Source organism: Chiloscyllium plagiosum, unplaced genomic scaffold (genome assembly GCF_037043375.1).
Source record: "Chiloscyllium plagiosum isolate Xiang-an unplaced genomic scaffold, Cpla_swu_hap1 HiC_scaffold_13, whole genome shotgun sequence".
Taxonomy (NCBI): Eukaryota; Metazoa; Chordata; class Chondrichthyes; order Orectolobiformes; family Hemiscylliidae; genus Chiloscyllium; species Chiloscyllium plagiosum.
This window is the reverse complement of record NW_028270151.1, coordinates 114,057,679-114,076,373: the sequence shown is the minus strand read 5'-3', so window position 1 is coordinate 114,076,373 and position 18,695 is coordinate 114,057,679.

Here is an 18,695-nt window from a genome sequence, read left to right as displayed (position 1 = left end):
GGATTCGTGTTCAATTCCAATCTCTGGCAACTATCTGTTTGGAATTGGTACATTCTTCCCGTGTCTGCACTGGGAGCATAAACTCTTTTCTCTCTCCACAGTATGTCTCTGTATTTGTTTCGGATTTTTACAATCTACCGTAATTTTTCTTTTATTTGATGGAGAAATGCTGTAAATGTGACAGTTTTTTTGTAAAAGCAGCCGTGGTTCGCGGATTCCCCTGGGTGTTTAGGAATCTTGTCCGGTCATTTGTCTGAGTGCAGTGTCCCTGGATTCTCATTCCATCTCTTTCAGTCCCTCGTCGATCGTTACTGCATGCAGCCTTTCCTTTGCCACCCCTGGGGCTCCCCACACCCCATTGCCTGGCACTGGATACTCCCTTTGCAGGACTGTGCACACAACGACACTGGGCACTTTCTCACCCGCTGGGGATGCTGGGTAAAGACCCTGCCATGCTGCAAACATTATAGGGACTTGGTTGAGAAAGAGACAGGACTGGCTGCTCAACTTTCCAGGGTTTTGTTGTTTTAGATTAGGTAGAGGGGAAGCTAAAAGAGGCGGAGGAGTTGCATTACTAATCAGGGAGGTTGTTACATCTGTACTTAGGACGTATTGGAGGACTCATCTACTGAGGTAACATGAAGCGAGCTCAAGATATGATGGATGCATGTTTTAGGATTGTACTGTAGTCCCTACAACAGCTACCGAGAGATTGAGGAACAAATATGTCGGCCGATTATGGAAACGTGTATTAAAAACAGAGTTGCCAACGTGAGTGACTTTAACATCCTCAATATTGACTGGGAGTCCCTTAGATCAAGAGGCTTAGACGGGGTAGAATTTCTTAAGTGCATCCAAGAAAATTATTTGCAGCGGTATGGGGCTTGTCCAACTACAGGAGGGGCCATACTGGACCTCGTCTGTCCAGTTGACTGACCATTCACTAGAAAATCATTTTGGAAACAGTGATCACAATGCCCTCAGGTTTGAGAGAGCTACGATCATAAAATAAGACAGGACCTTGAGGTAGTCAATAAATTGGTGGAAGGCAAATCCGCATCAGGCAGAAGCGAGGGGCTGTTAATTGGGAGGAGCTGCTATCAGGCAAATCCACATTTTGCATGGTGGAACTGTTTATTAAATCCTGATTTCACTATCGTCTGGTGAATGTCCTCCCAACTGCTCGAATGTCAGTCTATTTTGTTTGAACAGATATTTATAGGACACTCCATGACAGAAAACAGGAAGAGATAATGGATGATTGTGTACTGTGTCCTTCGCAGGACCAGCTTGTTTCTCCAGGCACAGAAAATCTTTATTGTGGGTCAGAGACCTTCAGATTTTATATGGCACAGACGGAGACTATTTAGCCCATCCTACATCCACAAGCTCTCCAACTGCACTATCCGAAAGCAGAGAGAATTATTGGAAATACTCAGAGAGAGAGAGAGAGAGAGAATGAAACAGAAAGAAGGAATGTGAATGGAGATCAGCAGAGTGGATAGAAAGTGGAGCGACTGACTGAGTGGGAGAAACGGGTGTGAGAAAAGAGTGAAGCTAGATAGATCAGGAGGCACCATGAGGAAAATAGACAGAAGATGGAAATTTTATTTCGATATGACTTAGGATGTGTGGCTTGGAAAAGTAGACTCCAAGGCAAGAGTGTAAATGATATGTGGAGCTTGTTCAAGGAGCAACTATTGAGTGTCCTTGATAATTATGTACCTGTCAGGCAGGGAGGAAAGGGTCGTGCGAGGGAGCCGTGGTTTAATAAGGAATTGGAATCCCTTGGTAAATGGAAGAGGGCGGCCTATCTCAAGATGAGACGTGAAGGTTCAATTGGGGCGATTGAGAGTTATAGGGTAGCCAGGAAGGACCTGAAGAGAGAGCTAAGAGCAGCAAGGAGGGGACATGAAAGGTCCTTAGTCGGTAGGATTAGGGAAAACCCTAAGGCTTTCGATAGGTATGTTAGGAATAAAAGAATGACTAGGGTAGGAATAGGTCCAGTCAAGGATAGTAGTGGGAAGTTGCATGTGGAGGCGGAAGAGATTGGGGAGACACTGAATGAATACTTTTCTTCAGTATTTACTCAGGAACAGGGCCTTGTCGTCGATGTGAATACTGAGTCACAAATAAGTAGAATGGATGGCTTTGAGGTATGTAGAGAAGAGGTGTTGGAAATCCTGGAAAAGGTGAAAATAGATAAGTCCCCTGGGCCTGATGGCATTTATCCTAGGATTATCTGGGAAGCAAGGGAGGAGATTGCAGAGCCATTGGCCTTGATTTTTATGTCCTCTTTGTCTACAGGAGTAGTGCCAGAAGACTGGAGGATATCAAATGTGGTTCCCTTGTTCAAAAAGGGGAGTAGGGATAACCCTAGTAACTATAGGCCGGTGAGTCTCACTTCTGTTGTGGGCAAAATCTTAGAGAGAATTGTAAGGGATAGGATTTATGCACATCTGGATAGGAATAATGTGATCAAGGATAGTCAGCATGGTTTTGTGAAGGGCAGGTCGTGCCTCACAAACCTTATTGAATTCTTTGAAAAGGTGACGAAGGAGGTTGATGAGGGGAAAGCGGTAGATGTGGTATATATGGATTTTAGTAAGGCGTTTGATAAGGTTCCCCATGGTAGGCTACTGCAGAAAATACGGAGGTATGGCATTGAGGGTGAGTTGGAGGTTTGGATTAGGAATTGGCTGGATGGAAGAAGACAGAGGGTACTAGTTGATGGCAAAGTTTCTTCATGGAGTGCCGTCACTAGCGGTGTTCCGCAAGGATCTGTTTTGGGACCATTGCTGTTTGTCATTTTTATAAATGACCTGGAAGAGGGGTTAGAAGGTTGGGCGAGCAAGTTTGCGGATGATACGAAAGTCGGAGGCGTTGTTGACAGTGAGGAAGGATGTGGCAGGTTACAGCAGGATATAGAGAAGTTGCAGAGCTGGGCAGAAAGGTGGCAAATGGAATTCAATGTAGCTAAGTGTGAGGTGATTCACTTTGGGAAGAATAACAAAAAGATGGGGTACTGGGCTAATGGTCGGATACTTGGTAGTGTGGATGAGCAGAGGGATCTTGGTGTCCATGTACACAGATCTCTGAAAGTTGCCACCCAAGTAAATAGTGCGGTGAGGAAGGCATATGGCGTATTGGCTTTTATTGGTAGAGGAATTGAGTTCCGGAGTCCTGAGGTCATGATGCAGTTGTATAAGACTCTGGTGCGGCCGCATCTGGAATATTGTGTGCAGTTTTGGTCGCCATACTATAGGAAGGATGTGGAGGCACTGGAACGGGTGCAGAGGAGGTTTACCAGGATGTTGCCTGGTATGGAAGGAAGATCGTATGTGGAAAGACTGAGACACTTGGGGCTGTTTTCATTAGAGAAAAGAAGGTTTAGGGGTGACTTGATTGAGGTGTACAAGATGATTAGGGGGTTAGATAGGGTTGACAGTGTGAACCTTTTCCCGCGTATGGAGTCGGGTATTACAAGGGGGCATAACTTTAAATTAAGGGGGGGTAGATATAGGACTGAAGTTAGGGGTAGGTTCTTCACTCAGCGAGTCGTAAGTTCATGGAATGCCCTGCCAGTAGCAGTGGTGGACTCTCCCTCTTTATGGGCATTTAAGCGGGCATTGGATAGGTATATGGAGGATAGTGGGTTAGTATAGGTTAGGTGGTCTTGGATCGGCGCAACATCGAGGGCCAAAGGGCCTGTCCTGCGCTGTATTCTTCTATGTTCTATGTTCTATTACGCTGGACTGAAGGCCTTTGTCTGGTGCCATACCCTGTGAGCACTGTGCTGATATTGGCTATCTTCCCAGATCATTTATCTCCAAAAACATCACAGAGCTAGGTTGCTGACAGTTAAATGGAATCCAATAGACAAATTGATTGGTTCCAGGGAGAAGGTGGATTAACTTCAGTAGATTGGGCGAACAGCAGCAGGAACTGATAAGCCCCGAAAAAAATGTGTGTGGGACTGGACCAGAGAATCTCAGTGAAGGGGAACATTGACAAAGGGGAAATCAACATCTCAGCTGTGGGCCAAATAATGATTGATAACGTTTGCGCAGCACTTCCATGGTTTTGTAATTCACATTTCAATTTATACAGCTCAAGCTCATGAGTGTATTTTAACAATCTTATCTGTTTGTACTTTCCATATTTTGGAATGCACAACAAGTCATTTTGTTCCTGTATTTTCTGTTGCATAAGCATATTGTATTACTGGGGAAGAAAGGACCTGTTCTGATGGTACGGCCTTCATCTGAACAATTCTGGGACCAGAGTCCTAACATATCACATAACTAGGGCTGCGGTTCGATCTTCCAACAAATGTTTAGGTTTGGGTGGAGTTTCAGTTATAGGGGAAATTAGAAAACTCGAATTCAAAGAGGTGGTAAGAGTGCAGAATGCAGGAGAGTCTCCAGCCCAGGCACAGATAGGACTAAGTGTATTGAAAATGTAAACAATTAAACTTCAAGCATACTGGACAGACAAATGAAATTGAGAGGAGGTACGGTTAATACAGGACTGAGAGTGTTATATCTGAATGCACGCCGTATAAGAAATGAAGTAAATGAGCTTGTAGCTCAGATTGAAATTGGTAAAGACGTACTGAAAGGGGATCATGATTGACAATATTCAAGAATATGCATCCTATCGAAAAGATTGGTTGGTGGGAGATGTAAAAATAAAAATAAATCAAAAAATAAAAGAATCCTGGTCTCCTTACTATTGGAAGAATGTTGTGAAACTTGAAAGCAATCAGAAAAGATTCACAAGGATTGGACTATTTGAGGTACATGGAAAAGTTGAATAGGCTAGGGCTGTTTGCCCTGGAACGTCAGAGGCTGAGAAGTGACCTTATAGCGGTTTAGAAAATCACAAGGGGCATGCATGGGATAAATGGACAAAGTATGCTCCCTGGATGGGGAGGGGGAAGAACTGGACGGCATGGGTCTTGGTTGAGAAGGGAAAGATTTGAAAGGGACCAAAAGAGCAAGTTTTTTCATGCACAGTGTGGTGTGTGTATGGAAACAACTGTGGGAGGAAGTAATGGACACTAGTCCCATTCCAATATTTAAAAGGCATCTGGATGGGCATGTAAATAGGAGGGGTACGACGGTTATAGGCCAATTGCTGGCAAATGGAACTAGATTAGGTTAGGTATACTGATCGGCAAGGACGAGTAGGACAGAAGGATCTGTTTCCATGCTGTACATCTCTCTGACTGTATAACGTTCTGACTGAATGACACAAAGTAGGGTCAGATGGCGCAAAATCAGTGTGGGTCGAATAGAGTATCCCGAAAGGTTGATTAAAGAAACATAGATGGCGTTATGTTCAGGATTCCAAAAAGTAGTCAGGAGCTGCGGCACAATATATACCAAGAGATAGGAAAGATGCATAGAAAAGGCAAAGTACAGTAGTCATGGGAGATTTCAATATATGGGGGAACTGGGAAAATCAGGTTGGTAGTGGTTCACAAGAAAAAGAATTTGTGGAGTATCTTCGATAGGGCTTTTGGAGCAGCTTGTGGTGGAGCCCACTCAGGAACAGGCAATACTGGGTTTAGTGTACTGCAATGAGGCAGATTATTTAAGAGAACTTAAAGTGAAGGAACACGAAGGAAGCAGTAATCATAATATGATTGAATTTATTCTGCAATTTGAGAGGGAGAAGATAGAATCAGAGGTAATGGTATTTCAGCTATATAAAGTCAACTACAGAGGCATGAGGGAGGAGCTGGGTAGAATTGACTGATGGGGTCTAGCAGGAAAAACAGTAGAACAGGAATGGCAGGAGTATCTGGGAGTAATTCAGGAGACACAACGGAGATTATTCCCGCGAAAAAAGAAGAATGGTACAGGGGAGGATGAAGCAACCATGGCTGACTAGGTTAAAAAACAGACAACATCGGGTTATAGTCCAACAGGTTTAATTGGAAGCACACTAGCTTTCTGAGTGCGGCTCCTTCAACCGGTGTTTGTGTAGGAAGTCAGGGACAGAATAATAGCAAAAGAACAAGCATATAATGTGATGAAGGACAGAGAAAAACCAGACGATTTGGAAGCTCTGATGACAGGCGTCACTCAAGGTAAACTTGCAAGTTTAGTCAGTAGTTAGGAAGGCAAAAACAATGAAGGGATTTATTTCGAGAGGAATTGAAGTTAAAAGCGGGGATGTAGTTACAAGGCACTAAAATCTCTGGTCAGGTCACATTTCGATTATTGTATGCAATTTTGGATTTTATGTCTCAGCAGATATGTACTGGTCCTGGAGCGTGTTTAGAGGAGGTTCACTGGAATGGTCCCAGGAATGAAAAGCTTAACATATGAAGAACGTTTGAGGGCCTGGGTCGATACACGATGGTGTTTAGAAGGATGAGGGGGAATCTAATTCAAACGTACAGAATACTGAATGACCTGGACAGAGTGGAGTTTTGAAACTTGTGTCTATTGGTGGGAAAGACTAGGATCCGAGGCAGACATAGACCACCACGAAGACCTTTTAGAACAGAGTTAACGAGTAACTTCTTCAGCCAGAGCATTGTGAGTCTATTGAATTCACTGCCACAGAGGCAGTGGAGGCCAGGTCATTGAATATATTTAAGCCTGCGTAGGATAGGTTCTCAATTGTAAAGAGGATCAAGGGTTATGGGGAGAATGGGTTTGAGAAATTTATCAGCTTTGATTGATGTTTGAGCAGACTGGATGGGCTGAATGGCTAAGTTTCTACTCCTATGTCTTCTAGTCATACGGTCTTTCGTAATATTTGCTCTCCTCAGTCCTCATTGTAGACTTACACTTGCATCTGATCTTCAAATGATTTATAAAGAGGAGCGTTCTAATACGGATGAATTAGCAATATCATGTTCCCTCACTCTCGTCTCAGCTGCCATGTCCCCCAATTCTGAATGTTTTCTATCTTCACCCCAATGCTATAACCACATTGTAACTGAAGCCCTGTAAGTGGCACTTCATCACAGTTGATTGGCATTAATAAATCAACAGCATGACCCTCACCTGCCCTCTCTGAACTTGGAGTAACAATCTGAATTGCATTTGTCAGGGATAATTCACTGTTAACGTATCCATGCCGTTTGTCTATTATAACCCCATGTTGTCTTAGGCACATTTTCCTGTCAGATTATCGACTATAAAAATTGTCTTAATGCTTTATTTATATTGTAATGACTGAACGCTAGTTGCAGACTGTATGTTTCCAATTATAAATAGAGAAACGCATTTATGTTCTGACAATCCTCTGTCATTACTCCCACATCCAATTCAGATTGAATGATAACACACAATCAATTTACCATCTCCAACATTCCTTCCCTCAGTCACCCTTACATCTCCCACTCCGAATGTGTAACTTTTATACGTTATTTTGAAATTTAATAATAACTCTATTGAATTGAAATGGGTCAACTAGAGCTATTTGTTCAGCGACTGTGATTAATGTCAGTCGCTGTGGATCCTAAGTGTGTCACTGAAGGATTAGCCTCTTCTTCACCAAAGGACTGGGTTCGATGTGATATCCCATAGTATGAGCAGGAGCATCACCGACAGCATTAACAGGGATCAGCAGATCCAGAGAGAGGGGAAGGAGAAATCAGAATCTGAGAACATTTGACTGGAACGTTCCAACAATGAACAGGAGTTTATCCGAAGGCCTTTACTACCTTTCTCAGCCTTGGATACCATTAGCAACACGGATCGAAGATATCCTTTGGATTACTCAAGGTGGTTACTATCCCATCCTCGCTTTAGTTGGTGTTCCTAGTAAGTCATTCTCTTTGTCTATTAAACCGGGCTGAACTGTGTTTCTGCTCATGTTAGGTAAATTTTGGAAAAGGGGAAGTCAGTGTCTTCACTTCCAGTCAAAAATTCCTTTCGTGATAAATTCTATCAAGCAAATTACTATTTATAAATAGCTCACTGATATACGAGAAGGAACCAGGCTGTTCTCAAACTCCATTATCCTTCTAGCCCTGCGCAGATCTACATTTCTATATCTTCCCCACTCACCAATCCTGCCCAGCACCACCATTGTGATGTCCCGGTCTAATCGTCAGCCTCAGTGCAACTTCTGAATAAACCTCTTTATTCGTGCCGCTATGAAATCTGGATTCATCTGTTTCAAGTACCTTCTAACCACATGTCCATGCGAAAAGAATTGTACTTGAGATGTTTAACTTGTTCTCTCCACAGAATCTGTCAGACAGGAAGATAGTGCGTGGTGCCCAATTCATTGACTCTTCATGTAGAGGCACAGAATAATAATCTGTTGATGTCTCATGAAGCAAATTGATGGAATTTACAAGAAACCATCATTATTTGTAATAAACAGAAGCCCATCTGCTTGCACTATGGCCTTTAGAGAAGGAAATGGGTTATCCTTCCTTGGTCAGGTCTCCTTGTAACTGCAAACCCACAGCAATGTGGTTTACTCTTTAATGTCCACTGGAACAGCTGGACCAGCCACTCAGTTCAAGATAGGGATAACATGCTGGTCTGACCAGGGCTTCATATGCCTCGTGAAAAAGAACAAAATTAAAGATAACTCCCTTCTGCTTCCTGTTTCCCATAATCCTACTGCTCATTTCCATCAGGTAGGCGACAATTCCTTATTTTAGGTGTATTCCATCTCATTGCGTCTGTCCCCGGGAGTGATGTCCATCTCGATCGGCACCTCTGGTGCTGGTTTTATTGACACTAACATACAGATGTAAGAAAGTTGTAAATTTCGCATCAGTGGCAATATATAGAGAATGATGCATTTTACGCCATAAGCTAGAAATGGAGACAGTGAAGTGAGGGAAAGTAATTATTATGATCATCCCTGAGAGTGTTGTTGAGACAGTATTTGGGATATTGTCCACAGATTTTCTCTCCTTTGTAAGGAATGATCTCCTTACCAAAGAGAGAGTGCAAAGGAGTTCCACCAAACTAATCTCTGGGATGATGGTACCATGAGGAGTGAGTGAAGATTAATCTGTCGCACTGTGAGAGAATAAGATGGGATTGAATTAGACCTTCAGGGGGATGGACAATCTCACATGATGTTCGAAACAGACACTGATACGGTGATACATCCCAAGGCTTCTTTATTTACTAAGTTTATGAAATTCTAGATACTTTTAGTAGCTCTGAGAACATTACCCCCCCCCCCCCAACCACCCACACTCCCCATATCAATGAGAGAGCAGGAAATCCAGAATTCGAATAAAAACTCCACATATTAATACAGTGCATTTGGTGTGTGATCCTGCACTGAACATCATATTATCCACAATCCCAACCTCAGCCACAATACCTTCAATCTAAAACAGTTAACTATTCCCACCAGCTTCTGACCCCCACGGAGAACTTGGGTCTGCCTTTTCGGAGATGCAAGATGTCTCCTTGAAACTTGACAGAAAACAGCTCGCTTCCCTCTTCACTGCCAGCAAACCACGTTAAAGTAGCACATGTTCCACAGACAATGGAACCACGATGAACATCATGATCTGCTCCTGTGATTTGCCATATTGGACCATCAGTGATATCCCCCTGTTCCTGCCTTTGCAAGACTGAATGGCCTCTTCCTGGTCACGTCTAGCAGTTTCGAGAGACTGTTTGGGCTCCACCTGTTCCTGCTTTAACAGTTCGATGTGCTGAGTATTGTAACAGGCTTGAGTATTGAATGTACTGCGACTCTTCCCGTTCAGTAGTTTCGATGGGCTGAATGCTAGCTCATATTCGTGTGTAACCCACTTGAGATGCTCGTCTTTTAACTGTGGAAATGTGCAGTGTCTGGCCGTGCTGTTACGGGAATGTTACCGATACTTTAATGGCACAAACTGGATAGCTGTCCGGGTCTTGCTGCACATGGACACAGACTGCTTCAGGAGCTAAGGGGGGAAAATGTTCTGAATATTGTATGATCTTCAGTGATCATCCCCATTTCGATTGTAATGATGGGGAAGGACATTGCTGATGCAGCTGAAGATGATTGTGTCGAGGAAGCTACCCTGAGGATCTCCTGTAGGGATGTCCCGGGACTGAAAGGATTGATGTCCCCCAAACATGAACATCTTCCTCTGACCCCACAGTGGAGAGATTGTGGCTGATTCCTATTAAATTTAATTTAGTCAACGATTCTTTATCCCAGCTTGAGTCAACTGCGGCCTTGATATCAGGGTCTGTGACTCTTACATGAGCTGCTGTGTTCACCTCTTTAGAACATACAAATAGATTATAGTGCATGGTTGGGGACTGTAACCTTCTCACAGAGGATAGTGAATGTCAGGAATTATCTGGTCGAGAGAGTTCGGGGAGCTAGGTCACTGAAAGTATTTACAGAAGAGATCGGTGGGTTTTTCACCTGACATAGAATTGAGGGATGTGAAGTATTGGGAAATAAAGCAGAATTGATAACAGTGGATCATCGGTAATCTTATACAATGACACGGCAGGCCTGACATTCCAAATTAACATCCGATTCTGTTCCTTATGTTCTGATATTCTGTAATTAAAAAGTTAATGGTGGTAATTTTACCGAACATTCCGTTTTAAGTCGTTACAGTTAGAGAGAGCAAAGCATTTTATGAGTCATCTCTGGGTGAGGAATGGTGACTGTATTCACAGTGAATCTGGGTCTGCACCATAACCAACAAATGAAGCACAAGTTGCAGAGAGGAGACACTCTATAAATAGACCAGAGGCGTCTTTTGAGCCCAGCCTTGGTTTTGAATTAACATTTATCAACCCACGCCAAACTGTGTGTGACAATTATAAGGGACAGAAGGAGATCCTGTATTACTGTTAAACAGGTATTTCCAGCAATTGGCCTCCATCCAATCCTGTGCAGGAGCTGTGAGGGGCTGAATGGAATATAGGAACATCGGACTGAGGAGTAGGAGTGGGCCATTCGGCACTTTGTCTTTGCTCTGCCACGCACTAAGATCGTATCTGATCTGATTGTGGTCACAGCAGTACTTCTTCTGTACGTGTACTATTGTCCTACATTCAATTGTCTATCAAATATTTAACAGGCACAACTTTGAATAAATGTAAACATCCAGGCACCACAAACTTCTGGGGAAGTTCACTTCTCACTTGAACAGCCCTTTTAGAATTTGTCATTCGTGGTCCAATCAATGTTGCAGGGTCAGTGTTTCCTTTTGCAGTCACACTGCTCCACTGTTTACAACAAATTTCAAAGTTTAGAGATAAATGTCAGCCTGGCTCATTTTCTAGAAAAATGTGAAACACACACACACAACTTAAGACAAAACAGAAACATGAAAGCTTTCCAGAGTTTCATAATAGTTGAACTCATAACAAGTGGATAGATGAAAGACTATCCCAAATGCTATTCCGTCCACTGAAGTTATTAGATTAGATTCCCTACAGTGTGGAAACAGGCCCTTCGGCCCAACAAGTCGACATCGACCCCCCAAAAAGTAACCCACCAAGTGCCATTTCCCTCTGGCCAATGCACCAAACACTATGGGCATTTTAGCATGGCTAAATCACCTGATCTGCATATTTTTGGACCTTTGGGAGGAAACCGGAGTAAACCCACGCAGACACGGGGAGAATATGCAAACTCCACAGAGACAGTCGCCCGAGGCTGGAATCAAACCTGGGACCCTGGTGCTGTGAGGTAGCAGTGCTAACCACTGAGCTGCCATGCCACCCATTTTGCTCAGACAAGCTACTTGTGATGTGATCTCTCCCAGAATAGTTGCAGTTAACTGAATGCCCTTTGCTTCAGACGTTAGGGAGATTCCAATGAATCTCTCATCAGGGATTCTCCACGACTCATCAGGTAGAGGTGAGTCAGAAATTTACTGTTGTCGGGTGGAACAAAATAAGATAGAGGGATCAATCGGCTGCTGCTTCTCAGGCAGGGAACATTGTTCTGCCTCTCTGTGTTGAAACATGCAATCATGTCAACTGAACACCAAACTGGACGGCGTCCGCTCGTCGTGAACATTCTCTGGAATGGATCAGAATGGACGATATGCAAGTGCATCATTGCTGTTCTTATACACAGTGCCTTTCATTAGCAAAGGAGAAAATTCCTGTTTTATAATTTGTTGATATGTTGGTACACATATGCTTAATTTTTAAAAATCGTTTGATATCTTTATAATATCTGTGCTAAAATCAATACATTTTATTCTTAAAATTTATTCCACAGTTTTTGTCTCCCTGAGAAGAGAAAATATGCATCCAGCTGATTTTTCTCAAAATCGTGTATGCTTCAAAATGATTTCTCATCCAAGTCCAAAACTGATAATGTTTCAGAACAAAAGGCCTTTATTCCAGGAAGGTGTGACCAAAACATTGTTGATAAGCTTCTAAAACTTTTTTTTTTTTACGTTAAGGGATCAAAACTGCACATAATGTGTCAGATGTGGTCTTAGCTACGCCCTGTACAGAAGTAGACTCGGAAAATGTGATGCTGGAAAAGCACAACAGGTCAGGCAGCACCCTACGAACAGGAAACTCGATGTTTTGGGCACAGTCCTGATGAAGGACTTATACCCGTGACGCCAATTCTCCTGCTCCTCGGATGCTGCCTGATTGGCTGTGCTTTTCCAGCCTCATACTGTTCGACTCTGATCTTCAGCAACTGCACTCCTCACTTTTACCGGTACAGATGCAGTAAAACATTCCTGATTAAACCTGGTACCCTTTGCCAGAAACGCAATCATTCCACTTAGCTTCCAAATCACTAACAGTAAGTGCAGAGTAACTGCATATGATGCGTGTACCAGGATCATGAATGCTGTCTGTATCACAGAGTTCTGCAATCTCTCTCCACTTAAATTGTTTACCATTGTTTTATCCTTCCATCCAAAATGGACAACTCACATTATGCTATATCTGGTGAAGGTTTGCTCACGAATCTCCATTTGCCTATATCACATTGATGACACACGACCTCCATTTGATGACATACTGGATGACCAGCTTGGTGTTTAAGCTAATTGGGCTTTGATATATTCAGTCCCTTCCTCCAGATCTTTGATGCAGATATTGATGGTTGATGATCCCATAGTGATCTCTGAGGCACTCCACCAGTTACAGCTTTGTAATGTGAAAATAAGCATTTATCTCTACTCTCTATTTCCTGTTAGCAACAGGATCCTGTGTAGCAGCTCAGATGTCCACATGACGTCCTGTGCAGTAAAATGTACTCAATGAGCTAAAATGATTCGTTCTATTTTCCTCTATAACTCATTAAATAGGCAGAATGGTCTCCTCCAGTCTCATGGTAACGATAATGACTGGTCCCCTATCTCTGTAAACAGCTTCGAGGGGTGGATGGAGGGCACAATGCATGGGATAATGGCAGCAGTATATCAATGTAACAGAATCGAGGGTGGACTGAGGGAACAACACATTGGGTAGGGCCAGCAGTATATTTCTGTAACCACATTGAAGGGTGGCTTGAGGTAACGACACATGGGGTGGGGCAGCAGTATATCTCTGTAACAGCATCGAGCGTGGATTACGAGAACAAGACAGGACGTAGGGACAGCAGCATTTCTCTGTAACAGCCTCGAGGGTGGATTGAGGGAACAACACATGGGGTAGGGACAGCAGTTGGCCATACGGCGACACCAGTCAGAATGCTCATGACTGAACCGATTGTGTTTGACCATCCGTCTCCTGCCTGTTCCCAATAAACATTGACTCTCCTGTCCAGCAAAAATCACTCGAGCTCAGCCTTGAATATCTTCAAAAACTGAGTCTTCACTGCTCCCTGGGGATGAGGACCCTACAGATAGTACAACACTAAAGTGAAAGGGGCGACCTTATTTCAGTGTGGGACCTGTTATTTTAAACTGTGTTAACCTAACATGAAATCTCCACCTCTTTTGAAACAGAAGGACAGAATAATTAGGCATAGACATAAACCATTCAGCCCTCTAAACCTGTCCAATAGGACCACTGACTTTTTTCAATCAAATATGTATTAAACTCATTCTCTGCTCGTGTCCCAGGAAGATAATAACTGATAGCATGAGACCACACGGGCATTAAAAATGCAGAATTAGGACATTAGGCCCATCGACTCTGAATGCCATTAAATAGTGGCTTTGAGATTTCTCAACTCCATTCTCCTGACTACTCTCTGTAACTCTTGACATGCCTATTCATCAAAAACCTATCTATCTCTGTTTCATAAGCACTAGTGTCTGTGTCTCTATGGGTCCGTGTGTGCACTTGTGTGTGTTTGTTCATGTGTCTGTGTGTTTGTGTATTTATATGCTGACATCGGTTTATCTGTGTATTAGCCTCTGCGTTTTACTTGTGCTTGTGTCTATTTGGGGGCGACTGTCTATGTCTCCGTATGCCACTACTCGTGTGCGGGTCCACCTCCATATATGTACTGTGAGTGTCAGTATATTGGCGTGGTTACACATGTCTCTGAATATTTTTGTGTCTGTATCGCTCTGCAATGAGATATTTGTTGTTTTTGGGAGGGAGAAAATTGTGAGAACAGACAGAATGGTTAAAGTGCGAATTCCCATTCACTGAACATTGTTTTTTTTACTCAGTTCGAGGGACATGGATGTGGAGGAATCTCCATACGACACCTCCCGGTCCTCTCTGGCTCATACCAGGATCCTCCCCACATGGTTGGGGAGGGGGTGTGGAGGCGGGAACAGATATCGGGTGCTTCACCATCTGGCTGGCCCTTTCTCTCCTATTACAGTCCGTTTCTCCTGGAATGACAGAAAGGGGGGGTGAGGGAGTAGTGCTGGGAGTGTGTGTCCCTGCTGTTAATGCTGGTTTAGGTGGCGGGGGAGGGGGAATGGTGAGGTGTCCGGAGGGAGTCAGTCCACAGTGTTGTATCCATGCAGTCTTATTAGTGTTGGGAATATAGTGGAGGGAGAGAGAACGCGCGGAGTGGGGGGGGGGGGGGGGGGGGGTGGTAGGTGCTGAATTCAATAGTGAGAGTGGTAGTGCCTGAGGCTTATTTGGAGATAGGGTATGAGCCTTGTTAGGTTGTAGGGGCTATAACAGGTAGTGAGTGTGAGGGCGCAGAGAGAGTACGTTGAAAGTTAACCTGACAGAGTGGGGAGGATATTGATGCTTGTCCTGTGATGCTGATCATTTCTTCAGACTATATCAGTGTCGAGGTGACCCTCTCCGAATGTCTTGTTCACGTCTATCACTAATAACACCCCTGACCCTATCCATCAGATTCCACAGAATCAGTTTGGGTGGATCTTACAAATAGGAAGAAGAAGCAAGCATTAGTGTATTAGTGTATTATTTGCTCTTGTGCAAATTCTTTGCATTATATGCTCTGTAAATTAGAGATGCAAATATTATGGGTGCTGCAGTATTATTACATGATCTCAAATTGCATCTAAACTGCGTTAACTAAGTAGCTACTAATGTTGTGAAAAATAAATTCCTTAAGCGTATAACAGGTTGGTTGAAGAGTATGTTGTGACTCAAACAAGGGAGCAGGTTATTTTGGATTTGTTGTTGTGTGGTCAGAAGGACTCATTAATAACTTTGCTCTGAGGACTAGAGACGTTAATATACTGCATTTTACACGGCGCTTGCATACAATATCGAATGTTTGAACACGGAGTGGTAGACACGAAATGGTTGTTAGAATATTAGAATCATGGAGTCCTGCAGCTTGGATACAGGCCCTTTGGACCAAAGTGGTCCATGCCACCAAAGTGTTCATCCATGTTAATTCCATTTCCCTGTTGAACATGTTGTATTATATAGATCTGGCCAGAGATACATTTTTCCTGTCGACATCACTGCCGTCAGGAAAAGGAATTCAGGTGCTTGACGGCTTATTGGCACTAGTAAGATATTCATGCTGCCTTAGTATTGTAACATAAAGAAGGAAACAAATAAGAGAATGAAGTTTGGGCTGAGCATTGTTTACCTGTCACTTTTAACATTGTTTCAAATTTACAGTGCTGATCTTTAAGTGCTTGTTATTGAAGTTAGAATCAGATGGTTTGTAGGAGGTTGAGGGGTGACATAATAGTAATTTACAAAATAAAGGGAGGTTTGGGCAGGGTGAAAAGCCGAGGTCTTTTCCACAGGCTAGGAAAATCAAATCAGAGAGCTATAGGCTTATGGTGGAAGAGGTAAGACTTAAAAGCGAGGAAGAGGGAACTGTTTTATGCACAGTCGGTGACGTGTTTATGGAATGAGATGGGACTAGTTTAGTTTGGAAAACCTGGCCGGCATGGACAAATTGGAACAAAGATTGTGCTTGTATGCGATATGACTGTATGAATATAGAAAGCGAAGAAAAGGGAAGAAAATATGTGATGTAAGTAAATTGGCAAGAAATATAAAATCAAGCAGTACGAGCTTTTCCATGTATGTGAGAAGAGTTAAAGAGGTGTGTGTGCGTGATCTTTGATAAAAAGGAAGTCAGGGAAGTATATTGAGGATATTTGGAGGGTGTGACTGGGGAACTGGATACAGGGAACAGACAGATAATTTACACCTGTATTTTACATCGTTCCTCACAGGTAAACGTGCTGTAAATATTTCAATGGTATAAGCAAAATGGGAACAGCAGGGAAAATCTTGAGCTGTCTCTAACAGAAGGAACAAGGCAATTCTCAAACAGATTAGACCAAGGCTAAGCAGATCATCAACAATTCAGAGCTGGTTTTAAAAGAAGTGGTCACAGAGTGACTGGTGGCACTGTGTGAAATATTCCACAGCTCTCTGGATTAAAGGAATGATCCAGTGAAACCGGAGACCCTCCAATGTGGCGCCTGTCTTCAAGAAACGAGCGAGACTGAAAGCATGAAACACTTAGCCTAACCATTATTGCTGGGAATCTGTGAGAGTCTGTTATTAAGGAAGGGACTGCAGAGCATTTAGAAAAGCTTCACACAGAGTCAGCATGTTCTTGTTAAAGGCGAACTACAGTTTGCCTGTAAAATCATGCAAAGCCTTTCTGGAAATCCATGAGAATGTGACAGGTGGCCTTGATAAAGGGGGACTGGTAGACATGAGGCTTTCCAGAGATTTTCCACAAGGTATCACAAAATAAAGGTTCTTACACAAGACAGAAGCTCATAGTCTGACGGATAATGCAATAGCATGGGATGACACTTGGTAAACACTTACAAATCGGAGAGTCATGATTCATCGATCTTTATGAAAAAAATGTACCTACTGGAGTACCACAAATATCAGTCCGATGGCAAGAGCTGCTTACAAGAGCTGCACTTAGCTCCTGACGGCGGGAGCTGAGTGCAATATACATTCGAATTTGAGGATGACACTGACAACCAAAAGGCAGGCTGTTATGAAATGGAGAGGACTCCCAAAATAGGAGTAGTACAACGGATTAGACTGTTCCTGTATATGAAACGTAACGTCAGCATGTTGACACAGAAATGTTGGTTCATAGACTGGTTCTTGGGATGAAAGGATTGAATTATTGAATACATCAAAAATGCTGAGGCGATTACTCATTGTGGTTTAAATGAATGAGAGTGTCATTACTGAAACGGATAAGATACAGACGGGGCATGACAAGGTATGTGTTGAGAATGTGATTCCACACCAGAACAGAGTCTCGAAGTCAGGGATGTAGATACAGAATAAGGAATATCGATTTCAAACTGAGATGTAAAGAAATGTCTTTTTTCAGAAGGTAGTGAATGGCTGGAATTTCCTAACCCCGAGAGTTGGGGAGGCTGGGTCACTGATTGTATTTACAGAGGGGTGGATTCATTTGTGACATTTCAGAGAGTTGAGGACGCAAGGGGTTAGCAGGAAAATGGAGTTGAGCCGTGGAGTAGATCAGCCATGTTCTTATTGAATGACAACGCAGGTTCCTATTTCGTCCGTTCTTATTTATGTTTTTGGAAAATAATTGATTATTTTCCTGGAAATCATGATGTAAAATGTTGCATTCAGAGACAGCACAGGATTTGTGTGAGTTGACCTTGTGTGGGACATGGGGGCTGTATTCAATGCGAATCTGGGCCTGTAACATGACCTACATAAGGAGCAGAAGTTACAGAGAGGAGAAGCCTGAAAAGAGGGATTGGGGGAGAGGGTCACTGCCTGACACAGCCTGGATTTTCTAATACATTTGCCAAACTACACCAACTTCGGGCTGACGGACACGACTGGGCCATTCGGCACTTTGACACTATTCCACCAGTCAATAAGGTCATGGCTCATCTCATTGTGTTCCCAGCTGCACTTTTCTCTGATTTCACAATGATCCCTGATTCACCTGTCTCTGGAAAATCAGACAAAGTCAGCCTCGATATAAAATGAAGATTCAGCCCTCCCAATCTTCTGGGTGAGAGAATTGCTACTTGAATGAGTTCCCACTTTGTGAATTTCTCCTTACTGCGGTTCTGACTGAGGTTGAAGGGTGTCACTGTTTCCATTTCTAGTCCCACTCCTCCACTGCTCACAACAAATTTTAAATGTAAACAGGTTGACGATATGGCCAATGATAAAGGTCTAAGACTGGGTCAGGTTCAGTTATCAGAACAAGCCAGTTGGATTTCTTCATTCAGCTACATGTAATTAACAGAACTAACTGAGGAGTATGATGGATATGTGGTTCGCACTGAGGCCGCACATCACCCAAGTCGCTGGGTTCCAACCTCAGGTGAGTTTCAACATTCTTCGCGTATCTCTGTGGGTTCCCTCCCAATG